The following is a 7,774-nucleotide window of genomic DNA, read 5'->3' as shown; positions in this document are numbered from 1 at the left end:
GTTGCTCATAACTTGTTAAATGTCTCAATTGTAAGAATAAATTGTTAATAAGTTTTAAATTAGTATTAATATCGGATTAGATTAGAAAATACCCTCTTCACCCTCCTCTAGGGTAATTTTATTTTTCTCATCACACACACATACACATGCACATATTGTTCATCATAAGCATGCTCATGTGTTTAAGTGTGATTATTGTGGCAGGTTTGGCCATCTGGTAAAATTTTGTTTTGATTTACAAAAAATTTCCAATTTGCCAAATACTCCAAATATACCACGTTTGTTTAATCATGTTTCTCGTGCATATTTATGTGGTCAACAAAAACAAATACATCCATTTCATTACACCTATTATAATAGAATGGGTCATTTGAGTAATTATTGTAATGACCGATCACGTACACTAAATGCGCCCAAATGGGATCATAACCCTAAGGCATTGAATTTAATTGATAGGGGTCATGTCCTTAAACTCTTCAGTAGCGAGAGTATTTGGGTACCAAAACATATTTGATTTCTAAAGAATAAATTTTTAGCGTTTTATTTTTCATGCTATCAAAGGTGATTTTTATTTAAATTAAAAAAATAAATTTTGTGGACATATATAAAAGAAAGTATTTTCATCATATATAGAAAAGAACTTGATATATATTCATTTTTGAATATAATATAAATGTTGTTTTTAAGTTTTTTAAATGAAAAGGTTTTTATTGAGCAATCCCCATATTTATTGATAATTTCTTCAAAATCATGTTTGTCGGGTGCTAAAAACTTTATATTGGTTGGAACAAGCTTCAAGAGCTTGGTATGCTCAAAATTTCTTGTCAAATATAGTACAAATTAATCTCGGTTTGCTTTATCCGGAATATACTTCTTGTTCATCTTTGTGGATGAAACATATAAATATTTGATATTATTTTTTGCATGTTTATGTATAGAGGAAAGATATGTCCCTTATATATATTGATATAAAATCATAAAAATGGGCATGTTTTAAACCCTCTTTACTGAAAAAAATCATTTGTTATTTAAAAGAGGTAAATTAGGCATGTTTTGAATCATGTTTGCTTAATCATTTTTTTTAAATGATGTTTTTTATGATTTTTTACCTTCTTTCGGATTTTCATTTGGACTTTCATGATTTTTATGATTTGCTGTCATTTGAAAATATTTATTCATGATTTGTGTGTGTGTGTGTGTGTGTGTGTGTGTGTGTGTGTGTGTGTGTGTGTGTGTGTGTGTGTGTGTGTGTGTGTGTGTGTGTGTGTGTGTGTGTGTGTGTGTGTGTGTGTGTGTGTGTGTGTGTGTGTGTGTGTGTGTGTGTGTGTGTGTGTGTGTGTGTGTGTGTGTGTGTGTGTGTGTGTGTGTGTGTGTGTGTGTGTGTGTGTGTGTGTGTGTGTGTGTGTGTGTGTGTGTGTGTGTGTGTGTGTGTGTGTGTGTGTGTGTGTGTGTGTGTGTGTGTGTGTGTGTGTGTGTGTGTGTGTGTGTGTGTGTGTGTGTGTGTGTGTGTGTGTGTGTGTGTGTGTGTGTGTGTGTGTGTGTGTGTGTGTGTGTGTGTGTGTGTGTGTGTGTGTGTGTGTGTGTGTGTGTGTGTGTGTGTGTGTGTGTGTGTGTGTGTGTGTGTGTGTGTGTGTGTGTGTGTGTGTGTGTGTGTGTGTGTGTGTGTGTGTGTGTGTGTGTGTGTGTGTGTGTGTGTGTGTGTGTGTGTGTGTGTGTGTGTGTGTGTGTGTGTGTGTGTGTGTGTGTGTGTGTGTGTGTGTGTGTGTGTGTGTGTGTGTGTGTGTGTGTGTGTGTGTGTGTGTGTGTGTGTGTGTGTGTGTGTGTGTGTGTGTGTGTGTGTGTGTGTGTGTGTGTGTGTGTGTGTGTGTGTGTGTGTGTGTGTGTGTGTGTGTGTGTGTGTGTGTGTGTGTGTGTGTGTGTGTGTGTGTGTGTGTGTGTGTGTGTGTGTGTGTGTATATATATATATATATGTGTGTGTGTGTGTGTGTGTGTGTGTGTGTGTGTGTGTGTGTGTGTATTCTTTGGTCTCTTTAAATGTGAGTTACGATTAATATATATTTTTATATCTATTTGCTCACATTGTGCCTCATTTGTATAAAACTGCCTTAAAGCATATATCATCTTGAGTCATTTATGTGCCTTATCATTTTCATTGATACATGCTATGTGGCATTTTGATAGGGAGAACTTTTTCCTCATTTGTTTTATATTCACCTATGCTTATTTGTACGGGGAGCTTCCACTCTCTTCATTCTTATTATTTCCCCCATTTTGATGTTGACAAAAGGGAAGAAACAAGACATCAAAAGGGAAGAAACAAGTGGATTGTGAGTATTTTGTTTTCACGCATTAGTTATAAACTGTATATTCATTTGATATGATGCATGTCTTATATCTCTTTGTGTAGATTGTTTGTCATCATTAAAAAGGGGGGAGATTGTTAGGTCTTATGTTTATGAGCCTACTATGTGATCTTGTTTTAATGATTAACAAACAATTCCTAACATTGTTTGTCGAGTGTTTTTATTTACTTGTTAGTAATTCTACACAAAGATCCTAGTTGGAGGTTGGATGGACTTACGCCTACACGATCATATCCATTGGAGGATGGAAGGAATATCGGAATGAAGCTTTGCATTTCAAGTCAAGATCAAGTTCAAGCTTCGTTTGCAACCAAGACGAGCATATCAAATATCTCTTAGCTTGGGTATATTGTTTCTAGTTTAGATCATATACTTTGTGTGTTTATACTTAGAGCTTAAATTATACACACACATAGTTTATGTTTTATTGCTTCCAAGTTTAGCCACATAAATATAAAAAAATAGATATAGCTATATACACATATTTGTTTCATGTTTATACATGATTGAAATGATTTTATTAAAATCAAGCTTTAACAATTTCAAACCAATGAAATCATGTTTACCATATATTTTCGAAAGTTTGCACAATATGTGCTTATAGATAAAAAGACTCGATTATATCTTTTATACAGTCTATTAATCCATTCAAAAGAAGTTTCAAACTTGTTCGAAATCATTTTTTCAAAATCATGTGTTTTTGAGATTTTGTATTTTGACCAATTTTGTAAAATGATGAGTTTTCACAAATGGAAAATGCAATTTGAAATTTTCTTTTTATAACATGTTTATTTTCATGTTTATAAACATTTCCCAAAATTTTATATTTTTTGGAATTTATTTTTTATTTTTTAAACTGGTTCAAAGTTAAAATTTACTGTTCATGATATACCTTGTGCACGTTATCAGTCAACTGATGAAATCATCAGTCGACCGATAAAAGTGGCTGGAAAAGTAGAAAGTTTTTGCTCAGTCGACTGATGCAGGTTATCAGTTGACTGATGAGTCCATCAGTCGAGCGATGACGGATAAGTGGCCTATAATGGTCATCTCATCAGTCGACTGATGAACAGTATCAGTCAACTGATGGCACTGTAACGACTAACTTTTGAGCTTCCTGATTTTTTGGGTTTTTTTGTCTTTTTGCTTGGATTTTCTTGGCTTTTTGGCTTTGTTTTATGAACCTATATATATCCCTTACACTCTAACTTTTGAACTAAAAAAGGAAGTTTCAAAATACGTTTACAAGGGTTTAAGTGTATTTAAAGTGTATTTTTTACAAGAGTTTATGTGAAGAAGTTTTCACAAGAGGAAGAGACCATCTATTTCGTGTTTGGGATTCAATCTCAATCTCTCTCACTCTTATTTTTAAGATAAGTTTTTTTAAACTCAATTTCTAGCTTTATATATATATATATATATATATATATAGGAAAAAAGCCCTCGACGTCCCCGTTCAGCGTCGCCGCCGTCCCCTTGCCCTAGCCATCACCTCCCCTCCTCCTCTCCAGCTCCCGAGATCGCCGCCGCTGAGCGTCGCCGCCGGGTCATCGCCGTCTACTCCTCCTCGCCATCGAGCTCAGCCCTCGTCATCAGCCACAGCTCCGACGGCATTCGAGCTCAGCCCTCAGGTTCATCGCCGCCTTCGGAGCTTGACCAAGCCCTCGACGTCAGCCCTCATGGCTTCGAACAAATTGAAAGTGTCGACGTCTTCGAATTCTTCAAAATCAAAGCCTACCTCTTCTAAATGCAATAATCCTCCAACTTCGTAAGTAATTTGCTATGATATATTTAATTTTTAACTCTTTCTGAATTATAATTTTGTTGTAAGCCATGATGTATAATGTTTGTGTTAATAAACTTGTTAATATGTGTCTTAATTTGCCCAAATATAATTAATTTTTAACTCTTTCTGAATTATAATTTTCTTGTAGGGCTAAGATAACACACTTGAGAATTCCGGCCAATTTGTGTTATTTTCGAAATTTAATTGATAAGCGAATAATATTAGATGAAAGACACATAAAAGCCCTACAGACGACACCTTTTCACAACTTTCTCAATATACCCACATCCTTGAGCAATGAGCAAATAACAATTGATTGCTTGATTCAGAATTTTAATCCCGATAAATGCTCATTCATGATTGGGAATAAAAATTGTGTGTTCGGTATAGATGATATTCACCGAATTACCGGATTGCCAAAAGAGGGAATTCCGATAAAAATGAGTGGGGCAGCGGCTAATACAATCTACACCTATTTTGTAAAGAATTATAAGAAAGCCGATGTGGAAAAGAAGGCGGTGATTTCGTGGAAGCGCGATAGAATGGCCGAGATGATTGTAGATATGATTAATAAAGACCCTATAATATGTGTGAAACTTATTGTGGCTTTCATTATCGGCTTCATATTATGCCCGCGGACATGTAAGACATGTCCCTTGTGGGCGTTTAGATATGCGGAGCAGTTATCAACTTTGCATAAATATAATTGGTGCCATGCGGTGTTCACTCTTCTTTGCAAAGAGATGAGTAAATCAAAGAAGTCTCTTAGTATGCGGGAATTAGGTCAGCGCTCAAATGCCGGGTACATGGGTGGTTTTTCCTCCGTTTTACTGGTGAGTTACATGAACATTATTTTGTATATCTTCCCGTATTGATAATGATTATTGTTTATGCACATGCTAATGTGTAGTTTCTTTTTTGTAGGTTTGGTTTTATGAAAAAGTAGGGGAATTAGAGTATACTTCAGATGTTGAAAGGTTACCGCCGCTCTTTTGTGTGAAGAGTACTGGAAAGTGGAGGAGGACTACTATGAACAAATTATATAGAGTCCCGAAGTTGGTTACGGATAATGGCCAAGAGAATACTCCTCTTATTCATTCGGCATCGCCAATAGTATTTGTACATATCGTTGCTCTAATAGTTCATTATTTTATGTCCCTTTTGTTAGCCTCTATGTTTGCAACTATATTATACGTCCTAATACTAGCTTTTTTTTTTGTCAAATAGGAATTAAGGAAAGCAGAATTAATTTTCTTAATTGCGGAGAAGACGTACGAGTTGAATGAGCTCACTACAGAATTACGAGAATTAGAAGAGCGTAGTGCTAGATGCCAAAAAAAAACCAAGGAGAAAGAGGATGATGGAAATGTAACTGAAGAAAAAAAGTGCAAAAATCAAGAAGGCTTCATACCTACATCTAGAGACTATCCAGGTAAGGCACTGGCGTTTAATTATGAGAACAAATTAATTGAAGACTTTATACAATCGAGAATGAACAGGTAACTGTTACTGACTTATTCTAATAATAATCTTTGAATTTACTTGATTCTAGTAGCAATTTTCTCACAATGTACTTGCATATAGTGATACGTACATTTGGAAGTGTGCCGAAGCAAGCGTATCTCGCTTAGATGCTTATATACTATTAACGGGAGGTGAACTCAGTGACGATGTAGGTTCTAAACAATTGTGTTATTGATTGTTTGATGTTGTATATAAAATAATTTATATTAACTATTTTATTCATTCATGGTAATTTTTGTAGGTGATCGATGCATTTGTTATTCGGCTTTGTAACAAGATTGAAGAAACAACTAATAGTTATGATCGAAAGATACATGTCACAAGACCTTGGCTTGCAGTAAGTATATCCTTGTTTTTTTCACTAATTGGTGGATATTATTATTATGCAATAATGTTGACATTATTGCATCTTTTAGCAAGCATTTCTAGAAGAAAATCTTGAAATGGTGGCAAAACGAATGAAGGAAAATGTTTCTCAGCAGAAGTTCTTGGAGTGTGAAAGAATTCTGATCCCGATTGTCAGCTCCGGACATTGGCACCTGGTAGAGTTAGTGAGAGAGGAGACAAAATTCTATCACTACTCCTCAATCAACTCCCCCATTTATACCGCCGATGCTGTGAAATTTATAAATAAGTTTATGAGTTTCATTGAGAGTAATTGGGGATTGGGGAAATTGGAGCATCATGGTCTTGTGTCAGTTGCCGTGCCACAACAAGGACCGTAAGTGTTTCATGCATTTCTAATTTAATTGTTCATTTTTTTTGTTCATAGTCATTTTCAATATTGTAATATTTTTTCCTTAAATGCAGAACGTTAGATTGCGGGATCTTTATGATTGAATTCATCAACAGAATTGTCGAAAAACGGTCGATAATAATTTCAAAAGGAGATTGTGCAAAATATAGAGCAAAGTTTTGTGCTGCTCTTTTGTATGTACGCGATTCACCTTTTTTGTAAATATTATTTTAAATTTCTCCAAGGTTTTTGTTGTGTATTCAATGTTGTAAGTATGTTCATGTTGTTAATATGTTGTTAATTGTTTTGCGTGTACATTTACATACAACTACGTTGTTGTTGTGTGTTGTAAGTATTTTCATGTTAAATGAGAAGTGAGCTAGGGCTAACATAGCCACTAGAGCAAAAACTTATGCTAGAAATAACGCCAGTCCGCAGTATAGAACTAACTCGAGAAGGGATAGAACTAACAGAAGGGCAGCTAGAACTAACAAGCGTTAGGTAGGGCTAACATGGCCACCAGAGCAAACACTTTTGTTAGAAATAACGCCAGCCCACAGTAGAACTAACTCAAGAAGGGATAGAACTAACAGGAGGGCAGCTAGAACTAACAAGCAGTTAGGTAGGGCTAACATGGCCACCAAAACAACCACTTGTGCTAGAATTAACGCCAGCCCATAGTAGAACTAACTCGAGAATGGATAGAACTAACAGGAGGGCGGCTAGAACTAACAAGAAGTGAGGTAGGGCTAACATGGCCAACAGAACACACACTTGTGCTAGAAATAACGCCAGCCCATAGTAGAACTAACTCGTGAAGGGATAGAACTAACAGGAGGGTAGCAAGAACTAACAAGTAGTGAGGTAAGGCTAACATAGCCAATAGAGCAAACACTTGTGCTAGAAATAACGCCAGCCCGCAGTAGAACTAACTCGAGAAGGGATAGAACTAACAGGAGGACAGCTAGAACAAACAAGCGGTTATGTAGGGCTAACATGGCCAACAGAACACACACTTGTGCTAGAAATAATTCCAGCCCGCAGTATAGAACTAACACGAGAAGGGATAGAACTAACAGGAGGGCAGCTAGAACTAACAAGCGTGAGGTAGGGCTAACATGGCCACCAAAACAAACATTTGTGCTAGAAATAACGCCAGCCCGCAGTAGATCTAACTTGAGAAGGGATAGAACTAACAGGAGGGCAGCTAGAACTAACAAACGTGAGGTAGGGCTAACATGGCCACAAAAACAAACACTTGTGCTGGAAATAACGCCAGCCCGCAGTAGAACTAACTCGAGAGGGGATAGAACTAACAGGAGGGCAGTTAGAACTAACAAGCGTGAGGTAGGGCTAACATGGCCA

The 7,774-nt window shown here is 36.4% G+C and overlaps 1 long non-coding RNA gene across 1 annotated transcript; it reads left to right on the top strand.

The window, feature by feature from the left end:
* The first annotated feature begins 5,628 nt into the window (after positions 1–5,628).
* Positions 5,629–5,957, top strand: LOC109827934. Its single transcript, XR_002243541.1, has 3 exons — positions 5,629–5,648; positions 5,734–5,821; positions 5,915–5,957. It is a non-coding gene; the product is annotated as an uncharacterized LOC109827934 (long non-coding RNA).
* The last annotated feature ends 1,817 nt before the right edge of the window (positions 5,958–7,774 follow it).

This window comes from Asparagus officinalis, unplaced genomic scaffold (genome assembly GCF_001876935.1).
Source record: "Asparagus officinalis unplaced genomic scaffold, Aspof.V1 AsparagusV1_Un558, whole genome shotgun sequence".
NCBI classification, from domain to species: Eukaryota; Viridiplantae; Streptophyta; class Magnoliopsida; order Asparagales; family Asparagaceae; genus Asparagus; species Asparagus officinalis.
The sequence above is the reverse complement of the archived record's forward strand: the minus strand, read 5'-3'. Positions and strand labels throughout refer to the sequence as shown.